The sequence below is a fragment of the Sus scrofa genome, chromosome 14, assembly GCF_000003025.6.
Source record: "Sus scrofa isolate TJ Tabasco breed Duroc chromosome 14, Sscrofa11.1, whole genome shotgun sequence".
NCBI classification, from domain to species: Eukaryota; Metazoa; Chordata; class Mammalia; order Artiodactyla; family Suidae; genus Sus; species Sus scrofa.
The window spans coordinates 56474694-56494674 of record NC_010456.5 but is presented as its reverse complement, the minus strand read 5'-3'; the positions used below and the strand labels follow the sequence as shown (position 1 = coordinate 56494674).

Genomic DNA, 19981 nt, shown 5'->3' with positions numbered 1-19981 from the left:
CGGCCATCTGCAAGCTGAGGTGAGAGGCCTTGGGAGAAATCAAACCTGCTGATACCCTGATCTTGGAATTTTAACCTGTTTTTTGAAAATACAATTCATTTCATAATTTGGGTACTTACTAGTTTTTTTTTTTTTCTTAAATATATACCACAATCCATATCTCAGGAGATTATGGATAACAAACCTCAGTATGATTTCCTAACATGTTTCAGATTGGTTTTTTTTTGTTGTTGTTGTTCTAAATTACCTATCCCTACAGTCACTCTTTTGTACTTGTTGAGTATAGATTTAATTATTGTCATATGCAGTGGGTCTCTGCTTTTTATCAAGTTTTATTCAAGGAAAGTTTATGACAAAGTGAATTGCCTTGAAATAGATTATATTTTACCATAGGAACAGCGATGTAATTAAAAGTTTTATTCTTGATTTAACATCACATGAATTCTAGATATGACCATAATATGTCAGAAAAGTAAAAACACAGCTGTTTTAAACCTTTTTAATTGATTGCAAGAGTCAAAATAATGCCCAAGCCCTTTAAAGTGGGGTTAAGTAGACTATATATGTTTTGTAATAAAAAGGGCTGTGTGTGTATAAAATGTAAAAATTCAGGGAGTTCCCACTGAGGCTCAGCCAGTTAAGAATGTGACTAATAGCCATGAAGATGTGGGTTCGATTCCTGGCCCCACTCAGTGGGTTAAGTAGCCAGTGTTGCTGCACACTATAGTGTAGGTCTCAAATGCGACATAGATCCACTGTTGCTCTGGCTGTGGTGTAGGCCTCAGCCGCAGCTCTAATTCAACCCCTAACCTGGGAACTGCCATACGCCGCAGATGTGGCCCTAAAAAGATCAAGTAAATAAATAAAAATAAAATAATAAAAATTCCCTGTTTTTTCACCTTTTCCTTGACAGTCCAGTTTACACACTGGCATAAATTAATTTTAATAATGGATACTCCAAGTTGACAGGCCTTTACGAGTAACCCTTCTCTTATAGGAATGGGTTGAAATCCTTGAGTGGAAGTTGCCCACTGGGAGCCTCCGCCACCTCCGACTTCCCTCTCCTCCCCTTCCCAGCCTTAGCTCACTGTTCAGCCTGCTGGTCAGGAGCCCCCCTGGGTCCTTCACAAACACTCCCCTCCCTCCACCCCATCTTCCTGCTTCAGTGCCTTGTTCTCTGCCTGCTCAACCCTTGCCCATCTCTCCACCCACATAAACCCCTTTCCTCCTTAGGGGCTCTGCCCCAGTTCCTGTGCCTCCCAGACCCACACAGCAAGCCCCTACTGAGCCTGAGTACCCATATAGGACCCCAGAGGGCAGCTGGCAGGCCATCTTGCACCTCACTGGGGCATCACTCTGCTGTTGCTGCTGTGTTGTGCCACCCTGGCTGGATAGTCTGCTCCCTTCACCACTGTGCATCAGTAAAGGAGAGACACCAGCTTTTGCTGAGGGCCTACTATGTGCCAGGCACCATGGCTGGCATTCTTACATATGTCCCCTCATTGAATCCCTACAACCATGTTATGTGGCAGAAATTAGTATTTCCATTAACAACAGACAATTACAGAGGCTAAATAACTTCTTCAACTAACTCAGCTAAGAAGGGATGGGACCAGAATTTAAACACAGAAAGTGCACAGGAAGGATCTAAGACTAGAAATCGGGAGATCTCCAGTTCAATTAACCTCTCTGAATCTCATTTTTTTCCCATTAACAAAGAGGGCTAACAACACCCACCTCTTGGAAATGTGTGAATTAACAGGAGACATACTTTTTTTTAATCAACTGTGGTGACTATGGCTCCTGATGCTTAGTGCACTCTGAGGCTCAGTAAATAGGCATTCCTAGATTGAATTCTATTTCTTCTCATACAAATTGCAGAATCTCTTGTCTCGCCTGCCGTGCCTGCTGTCTCCTGTTCTGAGTTGGTTACAGTTATATTCACATTTTCAATTTGGAAAAAGAAAATCATGCCGTGATGGGCTGAGAAGCATTTCCCGGTCCAGAGGATCAGACAGTCAACACGGACCTGCACACATTTGCAAACATTACTCAATGTCCTCGGGAGAATTCCTCCCAGTATTTTGTAATCGGCGTTGAAGAGTCCTAACGAACTCCCCTGTGTCCTGTCTGTTGGTTTCCACTCCTTGAACGATAACAGTGGTTCACCCTCATGGTTGGGTTTTGCACTTATTAGGGCTCACTTAAATGGACTGAGAACCCTTGATAGGAGTGATTTTCTCTGCAGGCCAAGCTACCTAAGAAAGGCAGTATTAGTCACATGCAGAGTAATTTTTTTGTTTCTTTTTAAAAATCTATTTTATTGAAGTATAGTTGATTTACAACCATGTGTTAATTTCTGCTGTACAGAAAAGTGACTCAGTTTTATATATATATGATCTATGCCAGGAGATTGGAGCGAGTTCCCTGTGCTGTACGGTAGGACCTCATTGCTTATCCATTCTAAATGTAATAGTTTGCATTTACTAACCCCAAACTCTCAGTCCATCCCTCTCCCTCCCCTTAAACCCCTCCGCCTTGGCAACCACAAGTCTATTCTCTTGTCTGTGAGTCTCTCTGCAAAGTCATTTATTTTTGCTAAGAGTTCTGTTGTTCCTTTTCACGATAGCGGTAACTGAGTTTTGGCTTCTGACTTATCTTTCCGCACCTTCTGAATATTTGTGCACTATACTCAGCATCTTTTTTGGGGTGAGGTTCTGTTATTTACTTGGGGCTTCAGGTTTCCTTCTTGGTACTTGTCATTCCTTTTGTGACTACCCAGCTTAGCTCCTTGCAAACGCATTTTCTCTATTCTCATCACAGTATGATTTTGACCCTCAGCCTTCCTATTTAACCTTTCAGAAATTTCCTGAAGCAGACTCTTCTCGCCCTGCTGTAATTAGAGTTCCTGTCTCAGAACTTGCCTCATCTATAATTTCTCTCCTGCTTGTAGATTTCCTTTCATTTAAATAAGTAAAAGCAGTAACTTTTTACATTTTGTTTTACTTATGTATTATTTTTCGTCTTTTGTCTTTTTAGGGCCGCTCCCGCGGCATATAGAGGTTCCCAGGCTAGGGGTCAAATTGGAGCTGTAGCTGTCGGCCTACACCACAGCCACAGCAATGCCAGATCTGAGCTGTGTCTGCAACCACACTACAGCTCACAGCACGCTGGATCCTTAACCCACTGAGCAAGACCAGGGATCAAACCTGTGTCCTCACGGATACTAGTTGGGTTCATTAATCACCGAGCCACGACAGGAAAGCCTACATTTCTTTCTTTCTTTCTTTCTTTTCTTTTCTTTTCTTTTTTTTTTTTTTTTTTTTTTTTTTGTCTTTTTGCCTTTTCTAAGGCCACTTCAGTGACATATGGAGGCTCCCAGGCTAGGGGTCAAATCAGAGCTGCAGCCGCCAGCCTATGCCAGAGCCACAGCAACGTGGGATCTGAGCCACGTCTGCAGCCTACAGCACAGCTCACAGCAACGCTGGATCCTTAACCCGCTGAGCAAGGCCAGGGACCAAACCTGAAACCTCATGATTCCTAGTCAGATTCGTTAAGCACTGCGCCACGACGGGAACTCCAAGGAACTCCTACATTTCTTAATTGTAGTTTTAATAGCTTGGATTTTTCTGGTAGGAAACTTGCTTACCCTTTGTATTTCCTTTTCCACCACAACTAGCTATACAAAATCATACTTTTTTGGCCACACCTTCAGCCCTGCAGAAGTGCCCATGCCAGGGGTCTAACCCACAGCAGTGACCTGAGCCTAATCCTTAACCCACTGAGCCACCAGGGAACTCCAAAATCATACTTATTTTTAAGATGAAACAGTCCACAAAAATAGGCCCCAGTAGCACTTTTGTGCTTAAAGTTAATAACTTCTAGATATAAATTTTGTTTTCTATCCTGCATTCTTGATCTATAAGATTGCTCAGTGATCAAAACAGAAAACTTATCCAAACAAATCCATTCTGTAGTATCTATAATATGAGATCTTTTCCTCTTCTTTTCCAATATATAAGCCTTTTTCACTCTGCCTAGTTCAGCTATTCATAAATATGAATCAGTCCCATTGATTTATCAATTCCATTTTACATCTGTTAATAGGCACGTCTCTGGATAGGCATCAAATGGTTAATCCACTTTAACTAGTTTCATCAATTCTCTTCTGAAGAACGTTTGCTTTAGCAAAGTCAAAGGGAATGTATTTCTTCCTTTTTTTCTTAGGGCCTCATCTTTGGCATATGGGAGTGCTGGGCTAGGGGTTGAAGTGAAGCTACAGCTGCTGGCCTACGCCACAGCCATGGTAACCCTGAATCCAAGCCACATCTGTGACCTGTGCCACAGCTTGAGAGCATAACCCACTGAGCAAGGCCAGGGATTAAACCTGCATCTTCATGGTTACTAGTCGGGTTTGTAACCTGCTGAGCCACAATGGGCACTCCCCATATTTCCCTTTAAAAAGCTATCTTAGGTTCATTAGTTCCAGAATCATGGATATGATCCTAGTTATAGGAGCTCTGAGAATAGAAACCTGTACTTATCAGACTCAGAGAAATAAAAGCTTGCAGAGTAAGTATAGGAGTAGCAGGCATCCTGGGAAAGCCAACCCACCTGGAGACTGACGACAGGTGAGCTGAGGAAGTGGCCCATCTACCTGGGCAGGTGCCAGGCATCACTGATCCTGGGGAGCTCCCTTGTGTTGCATGGGCATCCAGGGTGGTTTTGCAGGCCCCCCGATACAGACACATGTCACGGGCATGTGCTTCAGCCTCTGGGAGCTCCCACCCAGGCGTCCTGGCTCACCTGACACTGTCCCACTAATTCCCAAGCAGGTGTTAGAGACAGACCCCCATGCGAGCTGGGACAGCACCCTCCTGTGCCTTCACTAGTTCCGGGCAGACCACCTGCAGTGCTGAGCATAGCCCACAGATCTGCCAAACCTTTCATCTTAATATTGGTACTTTAATTAAAGGATCCCAGAAAGCCAATTCCTGAAGGAGGCTGGTATGGGGCCAGGCCCTCATGTAACATACCTACTTGCCATAAACAAGAGAACCAGAGAAAGGTTTTCTACTGGATTGAAATTGCTCCCCTCTTTTCCTGCATCTTGGACATCAGCCTTGAAACAGTTGGCTAGAAGGATGACACCATCCCGAGTTAATTGTACTTACACGCTCTCCCCCTTTCTGTTCTCCCCCTCCTTACTCCAGCTTGACCTCCACATCTTGGAAGGGAGGAGAGTTTGTTCTCAGCAACCTCCTCCTGTGCAGAGCGCTAGGCTCTCCCAGTAGTAGCAACCTTGGCCGATGCTGAAGCTTTGGGGAACCTGGAAAGGGGTGGATGACAGCAAAGGAGAAGGTCCTTGATACCCTTCTTATCCTTGCACTGCTCTTCCCACGCCCTCACTGCTTTGTCAGAGGGGCTGTTATCTTGTAGGTTTGCGTCACTGTCTTCATCTCGCTCCAGAGCACCATTGGGGAAATTGGGAGGAATTTCCATTAAAAATGAGATAGAGTTGATTTTGAAAAGAGAAGAGCCTACCCTCTCTCATTTCCTGACACTGAGTCAAGTGACTTCCAGTAAAGGTAGGAAGATGATTGACATTCGTCTCCTTCTCTCTTTCTGCTCTGGTTCAGTGACCCCAAAACTGTATCAGTCAGAAAAACAGGGCCTCTCACCCTCTAGGAGTGGGTTTCGTTTCTATGAGGAGCTTCCATGTTAACCTTCCAGCTCTGTGTCTTCCTAGCTCTCTCCCTGATGTTGAGACATTTCTGTTACCAGATAAACAGATGGAGGCTGATGGTAACAGAGGACTCTGGGTGGGGTCCAGGAAGGAAGCCACCTGATAGCAGTGCTAGGGGTGTCATTCTCATGTACTCCATGGGGTCACCAAGCTGGAGAGGCAGAGGAGCCACATTGTACATCTGAGCTGTGTTGGGTGGATGCTTGCTAGACCCTGAGATCTAGGACAGGAGACAGGACAGCTTGGCTAGTCTACTCTTCACCTGAAGGCATGAGAAATGTGTTCAACCTCCTTAACCTTATTTCTGTTTTGCCACCTGATCTGTTAAGAAGTGAGTTGAAAGTTTTAAAATTTCCTATTGCTTTTTTCCTGTCAATTAATACTTCTACTTTGAGCGAGTTTTATTTTATATATGTAATGGCTATGTTACTTAGGACTTAGAATGTATGCCTGTTAACTGTTGCATCCTGGAAGATGATGTTCTTCATCAAAATATCACCTTCTGGAGTTCCCATCGTGGCGCAGTGGTTAACGAATCCGACTAGGAACCATGAGGTTTCGGGTTCGATCCCTGGCCTTGCTCAGTGGGTTAAGGATGTGGCGTTGCCATGAGCTGTGGTCAAAAATGCGGGTGCTGTGGCTCTGGCGTAGGCTGGCAGCAACAGCTCCAATTAGACCCCTAGCCTGGGAACCTCCATATGCTGTGGGTGCGGCCCTAGAAAAGGCAGAAAGACAAAACAAAACAAAACAAAACAAATCACCTTCTGTGGCCCAGGAATTCTTCCAGCCTTGAATTTTAATTTGGCTGATATTAATTTTGTGATATTTATTTTCTAAATAAATAATTGCCAAACACAGCAAAATGTATAAAGCTTCCCGAATCAATTTATAAATTTATGTAATCTTATTACCAAACCTGGGGAACCTAGAACAAAAAAAGCAACTACACACCCATCTCATTTATAAATATACAGATTTAAAAGACTAAAATGTTTCAACAAATGAAATCTAGTAATATGTTAGAAGAATAACATATCACACTGAAAAGATTTTACTCCAGGAATGCAGGGATGGTTCAGTATGAAGATCTAATAATACAGTTTATCACACAGACAGATTTGAAAAAAAGCTAATCTCAACAGATATTTAAATGGCATTTGGTAAAATTCAACATTCATTCCCAGTAAAACCAATTAATAAACACATACTAACATCACAGCTCACAATAAAATAGTAAAGATATTACTGTTAGAGTAAAAAAGCCAGTAAGTATGTTTATTACCATAGCCATTTTAAATGTTTTCCTAGAAATTTCCATTATAAGGTGCTCTGAGAAAATAATAAATAAAAATAACTTCTCTTCTGGGAAATTATGGTAAAGATATAATCAAACTTGTTGACAAAGATACAAGTATAGAGTGCATACTGTGACTTTATTAATATACCAAAATAAATCTTAAAAATTTAGGATTTATAAATCAGGCAACAAGGGACTTGCCTGATAAAGTATGACACATCTATACTTGGGAATTACATGAAGACTTTCTAAAATCATGATTTGCAAGAATGGCAGGGAAATGCTTGCTCTATAATACTAATAAAAAAGCATGGTCTAAAAATTAGATATATAATTTTATTTTATATCTATTTTATTAAATGAAACATTAATATTTAATATTATTTGTATTTAATATTGTATTTATAATAAATTTATTTAATATTCAATAATAATTCAATAAAATATAATTAAATGTATTATATTTATTTTACATTAAATATTAAATATTATTTAATATATAAATTTATTAAATTTATATATAGAATAAAATCCAAGTTTTGAAGTGAAAGAAAATAGACACAGAAAATAATGGGAGGATATACACTTAAAATTAATAAACTTTTTTTGATATGGTAGAATATGAGTAGATTTTGTTTCTTTATATTTTTGTGTACTTTCTTTTTTTTGACAATAGCCTATATTTTACTTTCTAATGATAAAAGTAAAGACTTTTTGAAGTATTGGGTAAGACATTAAAAGAAATGTGCTTTAAAATTATAAACATGTGCAAATAAAAAATTACACTTGATTATTCTACTAAATCAGGACTAAACTGGAATTTAAATCAGAGAGTCTAAAAGGCAAAGAATAACAATGGTGAACTGCAAGAAAAATATCTCAAATTATTTGCAAGTCAGAGGTCAGTGTTCCCTTCTGCCTCTGCTTCGGGAAGAGTGCCCAAAGTCTTTAGGGGAGGCAGCATTTCATGCCCTGTCCTCTTCCCGTTCCCACCCTGAATAGCTTTTTTCCCAAAAAAGAATAAAGAATACTCAATGAAAACTATTAAAATGCTTGGCAAAACTACACAGGCAGACACAGAGGCCAATTAAATATAAATAGTTCATACCAAAACTATCTTTTTGACCCAGCCACTAATATCTACCCGGCCCCAGATTTAACTGTTTGGATGAAAATGACAAAGAGGACAAAAGCCTGCCAGCCAGCCACAGCGGAGCACCCATTAGAAGTGTTCACATTTGTCTGAAGATTGTGTGTGCAGTATGTTTCCCTAAGACACGGGAGGGATGCGGATATCTGACTACCTCCCTAAACCTGGGAAGGTGACTTTTTCCTTTCAAATGTAATCTTTCCATCACCTACTGTTACTTTTTTGGGGTCTCAAACAGAGGGCCCATTCCCTTTGGATTTTGAAGCTATCAATACTTTTTCTTTTTTTTTTTTTTTTTTTCTTTTAAGGCGTAGCTGCTTTAGACCTTAAAAACGAATACAATAATAACCATTGTGAAAAAAAACAGCTTTGATTTTTGGAGGACAATTGCTATGGGGTGGTGTGTTTCCAAGGGCTTAAGTCCGGTCCTGGCCCTGACACTTGGTGTGTAAGACTTGCTATGTTCCTTCATTGCCTTGGCTATCAGTTTCTCCATCTGTAAATGCAGGATGGTGGTACCTGCTATATTGTGTGGTTGCTGTGAGGGTTAAATGAGATAATGCTGTGTAACCTCTTAGACTCTATGCACTTTAAGATACCCCTCCATACTTAGCTAAGTACTGTACACTCACTGCTCTTGAGGTAAAATTGAGCAAAATATTTTGTAGTGCCAAAATAAAATCACTGTTAGCTTGTTTACACAAAGATTATTAAAGTAGGAAATATGTTTTGATTTTTTTTTTTCTACGAGTGAGGATAGGAGTTACCATCATTCATTTATATTGTTTGGGCACCAATAATATGTATTTGTAATATAATATTTGATACAGAGATAGTCACTTAATAGACTGCCTCCATGTTTATTAAAAATCAATTAAAACTATTTCAGAAGCACATCTGAAAACCTCCATTTCTAAAAATAGGATGGATTAGGTTACCTGAAATCTCTCCTACTACAGAATGCCTAGAAATGCTGAAAACCTATGACATCCTTTTAAATTCATCATTTGAATTCCAAGAAGGTATGAGAAATCCCTGGGGTGAAAAAGGAAGATGACTATGAATAGCAAAATGGTAAAGCACAGCTACTGTTGCAACTGCCTGGAAAGAGAACGAGGGGTCAGAGGATGAAAAATTTCACACACACATTCACATGGAAGAGTGAGTCCTCCATATACCTATTGCCCAAATTCAACAGAGCTGATCAGAATTTTGCAAAATTACATTTATCTTTCCTTGTTTTTATCCTTGCTGAAGTATTTTACATCATCTCAGTCATCATGTCAATTCACTCTATGTGTGTATCTAAAAAATACAGATTTTTTAAACCGCATAATAAAATAAGTCTGAGAGTTCCCATCATGGCTCAGCTGGTTAAAAGCCTGACCAATATCCATGAGGATATGGCACAGTGGCCTCGTTCAGTGGGTTAAGGATTCTGCGTTGCTTTGAGCTGCAGTGTAGGTTGCAGTTGTGGCTTGGATTTGGCATTGCCGTAGCTGTGTGTAGGCCAGGAGCTGCAGCTCCAATTCAACCCCTAGCCCTGGAACTTTCATATGCTGTAGGTGCAGCCCTAAAAAGGAAAAAAGAAAAGAAAAAAGAGGTGTAAACATAAAATCGAGGAATTTAAATAAAAGTTCTATAATGTTAAACTTGGATTTGAATTATTAGCATGAACTCCTGATTTGCTTTTATCTCTTAGGAGAAAAGGCCTAGCAAAAATAAAAAGTCAGTAGCAATGGATATTTGATTACTTCTTTTTTTCCCCTGGCACTAGAAGATGTTCCACAGCCATCTTGGACATTTCTTGTCCCGTACTTGTAATAGGCTGTTTCTTCCAAGGAGCTTTGATTCTGGTGAGTGAGAAATGATATTTGGTAACCACCTAGAACTAACACAGATACTAAAATAAACAGACAAGATTACAGAAGCAATTATTATAACTGTGTTCCTTAATATACTCAAAACATTAAGGAAGATATAGAATATATATATATATATATATATATATATTTTTTTTTTTTTTGTCTTTTGTCTTTTTAGGGCCACACCCACGGCATAAGGTGGTTCCCAGGCTAGGGGTCTAATCGGAGCTGTTGCCACAAGTCTACGCCAGCGCCACAGCAATACCAGATCCAAGCCGAATCTGCAACCTACACCACAGCTCACGGCAACACCAGATCCTTAACCCACTGAGTGAGGCCAAGGATCAAACCTGCAACCTCATGGTTCCTAGTTGGATTCGTTTCCGCTGCACCACGATGGGAATTCCTATAGAATATATTTTTAAAATTAAATTTCTAGAGACAGAAACCAGAGCCCAGCTCAGAGCAGGACCCCCCCCCCCACCCGCCGCCAGTGCTTGTTGACTGACTCTGTGTGAGCCAAGGGCAGAGGAGGAGGATGCCACTTAGTAAGCTGGCCACCTAAAAGGCAGCAGCAAGGCCTGGTGGTGGAGCTGGGCAGCCAGGGCTAAAGGAAGGACGGAGAGACAGTAAGGGTTCTGTTCTGAGGGCGCAGGACAAGTGACCTTTGTAGTCCCATTTCTAGAAATAGAAATAAAGAAAACAAGAACAGAATCCATCTATACTGGTCTCAGTTAGAAGTGTTCCACCCAAGAGCTTCTTTTCCTCATCGTTCTATGGGTTCGTGCTAAGTTCAGCCTAAGACTTCCATGTACTGTGGCCAGTGACCGTCTTAGACAGTCTTACTCGGAGTCCTTTTCTGGATGATGAGAGTGATAATGTCATTTCTTAAAAACAGCAGGCAGTGTGGAGAGCTGGGAAGAAGCTGTCCTTGCTTGGCATCTGTCACCCAGATTGTATGCTGACTTTTCTGGAGCACTGGTTTTTTTTTCTCCCTATGGCTTTTTTTTTTTTTTTTTTTGGCCACGCCTGCAGCATGTAGAAATTCCCACTCCAGGGATTGAACCTATACCACCACAGTGACCCAAGCCACTGACAATGCCAGATCCTTAACCACTAGACCACCAGGGAACTCTGAGCTCTATCTTTTTTAAAAAAAATTATTTTATTTACGTATACTTGGTTTACAATGTTGGGTTGATTTTTTTTCTGCACAGCAAATGATTCAGTTATAAATGTGTACACATTCTTTTTCATATTCTTTTCCATGATGGTTTATCACAGGATGTTGAATATAGTTCCCTGTGCTCTTCAGTAGGACCTTATTGTTTTTCCGTGGAGCTGTCTTATTCTGCATGTTGATTAATTGGTCTCAGCATCATAAATTATAGACAACATCAAAGTTTCTATAGTTAAGTGCTTTAGAGAGGCGGGGATTCTCAGTGCTCAATAGAGACACTGGATTGTGCTTAGCACCAGTTGAATAAGTTGGACCTGGTTCCTTTCAGCAGGAGACTGGTTAAAACCCACATAGATCTGAGATAATAGGAATTACCTTAAATTGTACTTATTTGCTTAAGGGTGCATGTCTTGGTTTCCCAGATAGACTGCAAGCTGCCTGAGGATAGAAACCATAGATTATACCTATTTGTTTCTAGTAGACAGCTCTGTGCATAATTAAGCCCTCAATAATTATTTGTTACATGCATTAATGAGTGAGTTAATTTGAATGAGTAACCAAAGTTGGATATTCAGTCTCCTTGCCTAAACTCTTTGGAACACGTATCTGGCCTACCAGGCCTACTTTGGGGGGCATTGTTGAATCAATGGGGAGCCATAGAAGTTTGTAGCATGCATAGGAAGGCACAGTGGAGGAAGAAGAATGGAGTTAAATCTGTAAAACTATAAAAAACCCCAGATTAATATGGATTGGTTGATGGCACATTGTGTGGGATTGCTCGGAACCCTTGGTAATCTCTATATCGGATGATTTGCTTCGTTTTCCCAAGCTCAGTTTCATTCTAGCTTAACTTGCTCTAATCACAGCCCCTGGATAATCAGGCTCCACGGTCTATAGCCTATTAGTCTGGTGATGGTTAGAGACTTGACCAGACAGATTATCAGCTGGTCAGCAATCAGTGGCCTCAGAGGGAAGTCACAGGGGAAGAATTGCCCCACTGCCTCCAAGTCCTGCCCTGCATTGCTCCTGGCGTTCACCTTTATTTTTTTTTTTCTTCCTTCTTTTTTAGGGCCGATCCGGAGGCGTATGGAAGTTCTCAGCCTAGGAATCAAATTGGAGCTACAGCTGCAGGCCTACACCACCGCCACAGCAATGCAGGATCCTAGCTGCGTCTTTGACCTACACCACAAGTCATGGCAGCATCAGATCCTGGTCCCACTGAACAAGGCCAGGGATTGATCTGCATCCTCATGGATACTAGTCAGGTTCTTTACCACTGAGCCGCAACGGAAACTCCCCTGGTGTTCAACTTTTCCTGCTTTTCTACAGAAACCTATTTCTATCCTTAAAATGCATGCCTTTACATCTTTCTCTTATTCTTTGTAAAACCCGAGCTCCTTTGAACAGGTTGCTGATCTCTTCCATCAGGTGAGCTATATCTAAAGTACCTTATCAATGCCAATTTCGTATCATGGGGGTTCAGTGGGCAAACCGCCGCCTCACTGGCCACTCCTGCAGAGGGTAGGGACGGTTGAATTATCCAGAGCATCTTAGGCAAAGGAGGCTTGTCTGAACCAGGCCTGAGCAGGCCCAGGATAGAAGGGGTCCAGCCTGAGGTCAAGGCAACCTGCTGATTCCCGGTGGGGAGCCACCTGGCCTCTGCTGATGCCTCTAATTGAGTTGACCACACACAGGGGCCCTCGATCCTGTGACAGCAATCATCGCAGCCAACCAGATGTACCTGCCACAGGGTTGTGGAATTCCAGAACTGGAATAGACTTTAAGAAGTGAAATCTCTTAATTCACATGTCAGCTCTACTGCTTTCCTAACAGATGATCACCACATCTGCGTTTTTGTTGTTGTTGTTGTTTGTTTGCTTGCTTTTTTAGGGTCTAATGTGCAGCATGTGGAAGTTCTCAGGCTAGGGGTTGAATCCGAGCTACAGCTGCCGGCCTATGCCACAGCCACAGCCACTCAAGATCCAAGCCATGTCTATGACCTAAACCACAGCCCACGGCAAGCTGGATCCTTAACCCACTGAGTGAGTGCAGCGATTGAACCTGCATCTCCATGGCTACTTGAGTTCATTACCCCAGAGCCCCAACGGGAACAGCCTCACCTCATCTGTTCTTGAATGAGACAGCCTTATTTCTAGATAACTCTTTTGGAAAGAATGTTAACCCTAATTTTAAGCCAGAGTTCCACCTCCTCTTAGATTTTTCCCATTGGCTGTAGTTCTGAACCTCTGTAGACATATTCGGACGTAGGATTTCTTAAAGAAGGAAGCCAGTCCTTCAAATATTTGGACAAAAGAATTACATCTCTCTTAAATCTCTTTCTCCAGGCTAAATATGCCAAAGCCTCTAATCATGTCTTTTGTAACATAATTTTGAATCTCTTCACCATCCTTGTCACTTTTTTTTTTTCCCCCTGGATGTGCTCTAAATTGTCTCTAGGCTATTCTTTTTTTTTATACTCACACCCATAACATATGGAAGTTCCTGGGCCAGGAATTGAATCTGAGCTCAAGCTGTGACCTAGGCTGCAGTTGTGGCCGTGCCCGAACCTTTAACCCACTGCACTGGGCCAGGGATTGAACCTGTGCCTCCACAGTGAACCAAACCGAGCCGCTGCAGTCAGATTTTTTTTTTTTTTTAAACAGCCGCACCTGCCGCATATGAAAGTTCCCAAGCTAGGGGTTGAATCTGAGCTGCAGCTTCAGGCCTATACCACAGCCACAGCAACAAAGGATCTGAGCCACATCTGCAATCTATACCACAGCTCATGGCAACGCCGGATCCTTAACCCAGTGAGCAAGGCCAGTGATCCTCATGGATACTAGTTGGGTTCTAAACCCACTGAGCCATAATGGGAACTCCCTATTGCCTTCTATTTTTGCTTATGATTCCTTCAGCTTCAGAGCCCTTCCCACTTTTATACTCAATCCTTCTGGTCATGGACAGAATGCTGGCCTGGAGTCAGACTGCCAGGCTCTGATCTGCCTGTGCCATCCTGGGGGCACTAGAGTGGCTGGTTTTGCCCTCCCAACCTTACCCCTCCTTAGACTATCAGTCTCTGCCAGCACCACCCTCTACCACTGTCCTGGGCCACAAACTGGGTGGGCCAAGGAGACCCTTCCCAGGTCAGTTAGCTCTGAGGAGCCTTGGAAGATCATGGAGATGTGGAAATGAACCTGCTTCTCTGGATGGCTAAGAGCCAGCAGGGAAGACAGGCTGCAGAGGGCCTGGTGGACGCTCCTGGAAGCGGGGGGTGGAAATAGAGTCAGAGAAGGTAACCAAAGACTTGCCAGTTGCCACAAGGTCCCCCTAAATCTCTTGCAACTAGCTTCTGCAAGGTTTCTCTGTTTTTAATATTAAACTATTTAAATTTGAGAGTCTTCAAATGGATTTTGGTTCCAAACAAACAATCTTTGCTAAGATTTCAGGCAAGTCTTTGAACCTCACTGGGCTTAATTTTCCTTATGGATAAATTGCATTGGTTGTACGAGAGTCTGCTTCTACCTTGTGATTCCACTTCTCATTATTCTCATTCTCTCCTTCTGTACTCAGGAGGGTGTTAACCATCAAAACTGAGGTGCATAACTTTGTGTATAATCCCTGGTAAATTTCATTTTCATTTTAGTTCATCTTACAAAATGTCTTACCTATGGGAATCTGTTCAGGTCTTTTTTTTTTTTTTCCCTTTTTCTTTTTCGGGCCACCCTCATGGCATATGGAAGTTCCCAGGCTAGGGGTTGAATCAGAGCTACAGCTGCCAGTCTATTGGTCTATACCACAGCCATAGCAAAGCCAGATCTGAGCTGCATCTGCCACCTATACCACAGAGATTTTTTAACCCACTGAGCAAGGTCTCATCCTGCCTTGCCTCCTGACTCTACCCTCTCAAGTTCAAAATCTCAGTGTGACTCTCAAGGCTTTCTCTCTCTCTCTCTACTCAACAGGTGACCAGGCGTAGTCGATTCTGCAGACTTAAAGCCAGTCTTCCCACCGTCTCTGACCAGGACCTTCACGACTTATCTCCCTGCCCAGGCCTGGCCTCCCTGATCCACCCCTCTTGCCAGCTCCACTTGAACACCTTCAATGACTTTGTGGTGTCTTGGACACATCCGGCTGCCTTAGCAGGCACATGGGACCTCCCGTGGCCTCAGACATCCCCACTGGTGGCCAGGCCCATCATAGTTGGGCTGGACACAGGGGCCTCCCCTCCATGCTCTGCACACATCAGAGCCCCCCAGGGCCCCTCAGGGCTCTTGCACTTCTGGCTGGACCACCCTGGCCCCCTCACTGTCAAACTCCTCATCCCGCCTTTAAACTCACAGCAAATGTCACTGCATTTGTGGAGACCCTCCCACACCCTCCCTAGGGGCCCACAGCTCCCTGCCCACACCCCACAACTTCCCCTCAGGTATAGAAGGCCCAGTGACCATGATCTCAACCCTGTGGGAGCCTCAGCACCCCATGGGCCGGGTTCACGCTGGGTGACCAAATGCCGTGTGGTACACAATTCATAAAATGAGAGAAGAAATGCTTTGGGGGCCTCTGAGCCCAGAGGCTGAGGAACCACATGAGAAGTGAGTGGCACTCTGCAGACGTGGCCCCTCCTTCCCTGTTTATGCTTCAAGATGGCCGAGAACCAGAGCAAGACCAGAAGCTGCAGGATGAAATGATGCTCTGGACCAGACTGGTGGTTTTGACCAGAGGCTGCAAATGAGGCCTGCGTTTGGCTTGATGTGCTCAGCTCACTAAAATGCAAGGCCTCCCGGAGAGGAAGACCTTGCCACCATTTGTAGGTGAGTTGCTGATGTGTGTTCATTACCAAGGCTGTTCTGGTCCAGGCCCTAGAGAGAGAAGAACGTCCCGATAAGCCTTGAGAGTCAAGCTAAGCAAGAGCAAAGCCAGGTGGGAAAAGGGAGGCACGGGCCCATTGGGTTCTGCAGCAACGCCCCTGGTGGGCGGAGCCCCATGGCCCTGGTGGGTGGAGGTTTCTCAAGACACACCCCACCCAGAGACTTTGGAAAAATCCAGGGCACAGAAGTCTCCTAAGGCAGGCTAGCAAAGCAGCGCATCATCAAGCAGGGAACACTGTGGTTTGCAGGCAAGACCGGAGGGGAACAGAGGATATGGAAACTTTCATGGACATGGAAGTGAGAATCAGGTGGGCCCAGCTCAGAGCAGTCATGAAAGAAACAGGCCCGGCCCGGCAGAAGAGGACAGATGGGCAGGGAGGAGAGGCTGCTCAGCGCTGCTGGGGAGGGAACATGCCAAAGCTTGTCTGGCCTAGTCAGGGATTCTGGGTGACACTGTTAGCAAATGACAGCTGACATGGAGGCGGCATCGCAGAGGTTAATGGATGACTCAGAGGCATTATTTATTATTGTTATTTTTGCCCCCGCTCATGTGGCTTATAGAAAGTGCTTTGTCAAGATTTGCAGGCCCAGCCATGTATAGATGATCTAAGACTGGTTCTTGGGGGGAACCCCTGTTGATGCAGCTGGAAAGCAGCCTGGGAGCAGGGGGGACTGAAAGATGGCTGAGGGGCACAGAACCAGGACGAAGAACGAGGCTCTGGACCCCTCCATACTAGGCGGGCAGCTCCAAGTCCACAGGCTTGAAGAAGACGGGTCAGGACAGGCTCTGCTGCCAGACTGCGGAAAAGCCATGAAAATTCTTCAAGGTGACCTGGCCCGGGTTGGCTTAACATAGCAGCCGGCCCAGTGGCACATTAATGAATTGCATTATCCCCGGAACATTTGCCAAGGGACTGATGTCTCCAGGATTCACTCAGGGTGATTGGTGACTGTATCAACTGAGAGGGTACAAATTCCAAGCCATCACCTAGCAAGTTCAGTATATGTGAAAAAGCTGGGCTGTTCTCCATAACGTGATGAACTACTCTAAGGAGAGCAAGACTGCGATTTTTTTTTTTTTCCCTTTGGATCTCTCTCTCCATCTAATCTGTCTATTGCTGAAGACAAGGTTGGGTCAGGCAAGGAAAGAAAGCACTTACCTGGATATGCATTGAATATAGACACAGAAGCTTTTGAGAATCTTAGAATGTTTTCTGTTATTTATGTGTTTGTCTCATTGTTTTTTTTTTTCTTTCTTCCTTTTTATTTATTTGTTGGTTGGTTTTTTGGTCTGGCCCATGGCATGCAGAAGTTTCCTGGCCAGGGATCGAACCTGAGCCACAGCAGTGACAACTCTACATCCTTAACCACTAGGCTGCTAGGGAACTCCCTCTTTCTTTCTTTTTAAAGAGCCTTCTTTTAGGTTTGGAAATCCCAAAGTGTGAGCAACCCTATTACGACTTGGATTTTGGCTTCTGAACACGCACGTTAATATGCGACTATATGCTCAAATGATTTTTGCGTGAAATTCACCCAGGCTTTCCAGGAACCAAGGAATCCAGCAGAGGGTTTCGTGAGAGCTTGCATGCAGGCCATGAATAAGACCATTGAGCAACTTTCTTGGGCTATAAATACCTCTGCGGCAAGCTTAAGAATTCAGTGAAATCCAGGGGGCACACGCATCTTTGAGGGGACAGACCCATGTGGAAGAGGGCCAAAGTCAAGACATGCTTTCCCTTGGGCACCATTTTTTTAGACTGCTTGTGGTGGGATTGGCCCGTGTCTCTCTGCCCACACAAACTCTCAGCTCCTAGCAGCTCTTCTGGAACATCTGGGACTTGCAGCAGCTGGGCAAGTGGAGTGGTCCAAAGGAAGAAGGGACTGGTGATGAAGAAGGGCCAGGCTGCCAAAACTCAACTGAGAAGATGGCCAGCATGACCCCCCCTCCTTCTTAAGGGCCGGAGTTCCTTCAGAATGAGCCAGATCCAAACAGGGCCCTCCCCGACCTGTAATGCACAGCTTAGCAGAGGGTCTTAGGGAAAACCGCAGTCCAGGCTGATGCTGCAGGGAAGTCCAGGGATCTTTCAGCCAAAGGGATTGGCTAGGGGTGAGGCTAGGCGGGAGCAGAGCTTGAGCTCATGGTACCAAAGGGACACAGCCTTAAGGACAGCACTTCCAATCACATGATAGCATGACAGGAAACAGTAAATGGAGAAACCAATGAGAAGGCCCAGGACACTTCTTTGGAAAAACCCAAGAAGGCCTTGAGCACCAGCCAGGATTCTACAAGGGCTATTCACATTTGGCTGGAGGCCGGCTCTAGGGAGAAGTCACAATCAAACACTCCCTGGATGTGTCTTCAGAGGAGTGATGCACACTTCTGAGCTCCTCTGGGGCCAAGCGAAGCCCCAAGGTCCCAAGGTCCCCAAGTAAACAGAAGACGGCCTCCCACACTCCTGGCGCTAACACGCAGGAAGCTGCTGGCCTCTGGCCCCTTATTGGCTGGGCCACACCTCTCATGACAGCCTTCTTGGCCTTACAGGCCCTAGTCATCCCAGCTGGGTTAAGAAAAGGTAACAGAGTAAGTGGAGAATTCAGGGCACTGGGCGGAGTTCAAAGATAGACTTCATCAGCGTAAGCAGCACTTTCCTGTTTTTAGGGCATATAATTACAATGTCTGCATTCAGCTTGGGATCCAGCTTCCTAGACTGACTCAGTCCACAGCAGCCCCTCCCTCCCTGTCCTTCTCCAGGACATGGATTGCCTTGAATCATTCTTAAATGTTTCCTGTATATACCACATTCTTTCCATTTTCCTAATCCTACGCTGTGCCTGGAACGAAACTCAGAGGCAAGGAAATAATGGCCCCTTCTTGTCCTCAAGGGGACTTACAGTCCAGTGAAAGAACAGGCATGCAGAGAATAACGTTACTGTGACAGCACAGAGGTGAGAGACCCAAGGCCGGCTTGGCTGGTAGGCTCCACAGGAGGAGAAATGGACCAAGATGTTACCCAGGCGACAGTAGGTGTGACTTGATACCTCACACCAGAAGTAGAAGCCAGGTGGAGAGTCACTGTGGAAAAGCACCTGGAAATCTAAAACCAGGGGAGCCTGAGTGGCCAGAAATGGAAAACTCAAGTGGGGGCGGCAGGGGCTGGTGTTGGTGGGGGGGTACACAAAGCAGAAATCAGGAAGCAGAGAGCTGAGACCAGTGAAGCGGAAGCTGGGGCTCTTGCCTAAAATTGCTACTACTCACAGCTTGGGGGGGGCGGGGGTGAGGCCAGGACTAAGCTTGTAGATGGGTCAGCTAGACTGCAAAGATCAGGGGCAGGATGACAAGAGATAGCAGATTTAGGAGATGATTAGGAGGCAACTGATTATGAGGCAGGAAGGAGAAGGAAGCATCTAAAATAATCCTGAGGTTCTAGCCTGGAGGCGGCCTGGCAAGGCGCCTGGTAACATAAACCAGCAGACTAGGGGAGGGGCAGGCTGGAGAAGGAAGGGGCTGGTCCCTCTGGGGCAAGTTGAGTGTCAAGGTTTTCACGGGGTGACCCAATAGACTGGTTAGGGAGTCACTGGAAATACAGCCTCTGTACCCCAGGATCCGGATCAAGACTGGAGACTGCATCTGGGGGTCATCCGCCAGGAGTGTAGACGGTCACCACAGAAGGTGATTGGCAGGTCCCAAGGCCAAAACATAGGGATCCTGCATGTCCCAAGAGCGGCTCTGAGTATGAGAGAGCCATGTATTGGGGAGGCGGGGTGGGTGCAGACGCTGAATCTCAGAGGCAGGGAAACAGGTGGAGGAGGGGACCTTGAGGCCATGAAGGTACCCTTCTTCAAAAACGAGCTTGATGGTGAAGGGAAGGCATGAC

At 44.5% G+C, this 19981-nt stretch overlaps 1 long non-coding RNA gene across 2 annotated transcripts in view; it reads left to right on the top strand.

Moving 5' to 3' along the window:
* LOC102158473 overlaps positions 1-19981 on the top strand; it is a 64132-nt gene that overhangs the window by 30682 nt on the left and 13469 nt on the right. For both annotated transcript variants that reach the window (XR_002338950.1, XR_002338949.1), the window contains one exon: positions 15201-16049. This is a non-coding gene — a long non-coding RNA (uncharacterized LOC102158473). The remainder of the gene's footprint in view (positions 1-15200; positions 16050-19981) is intronic.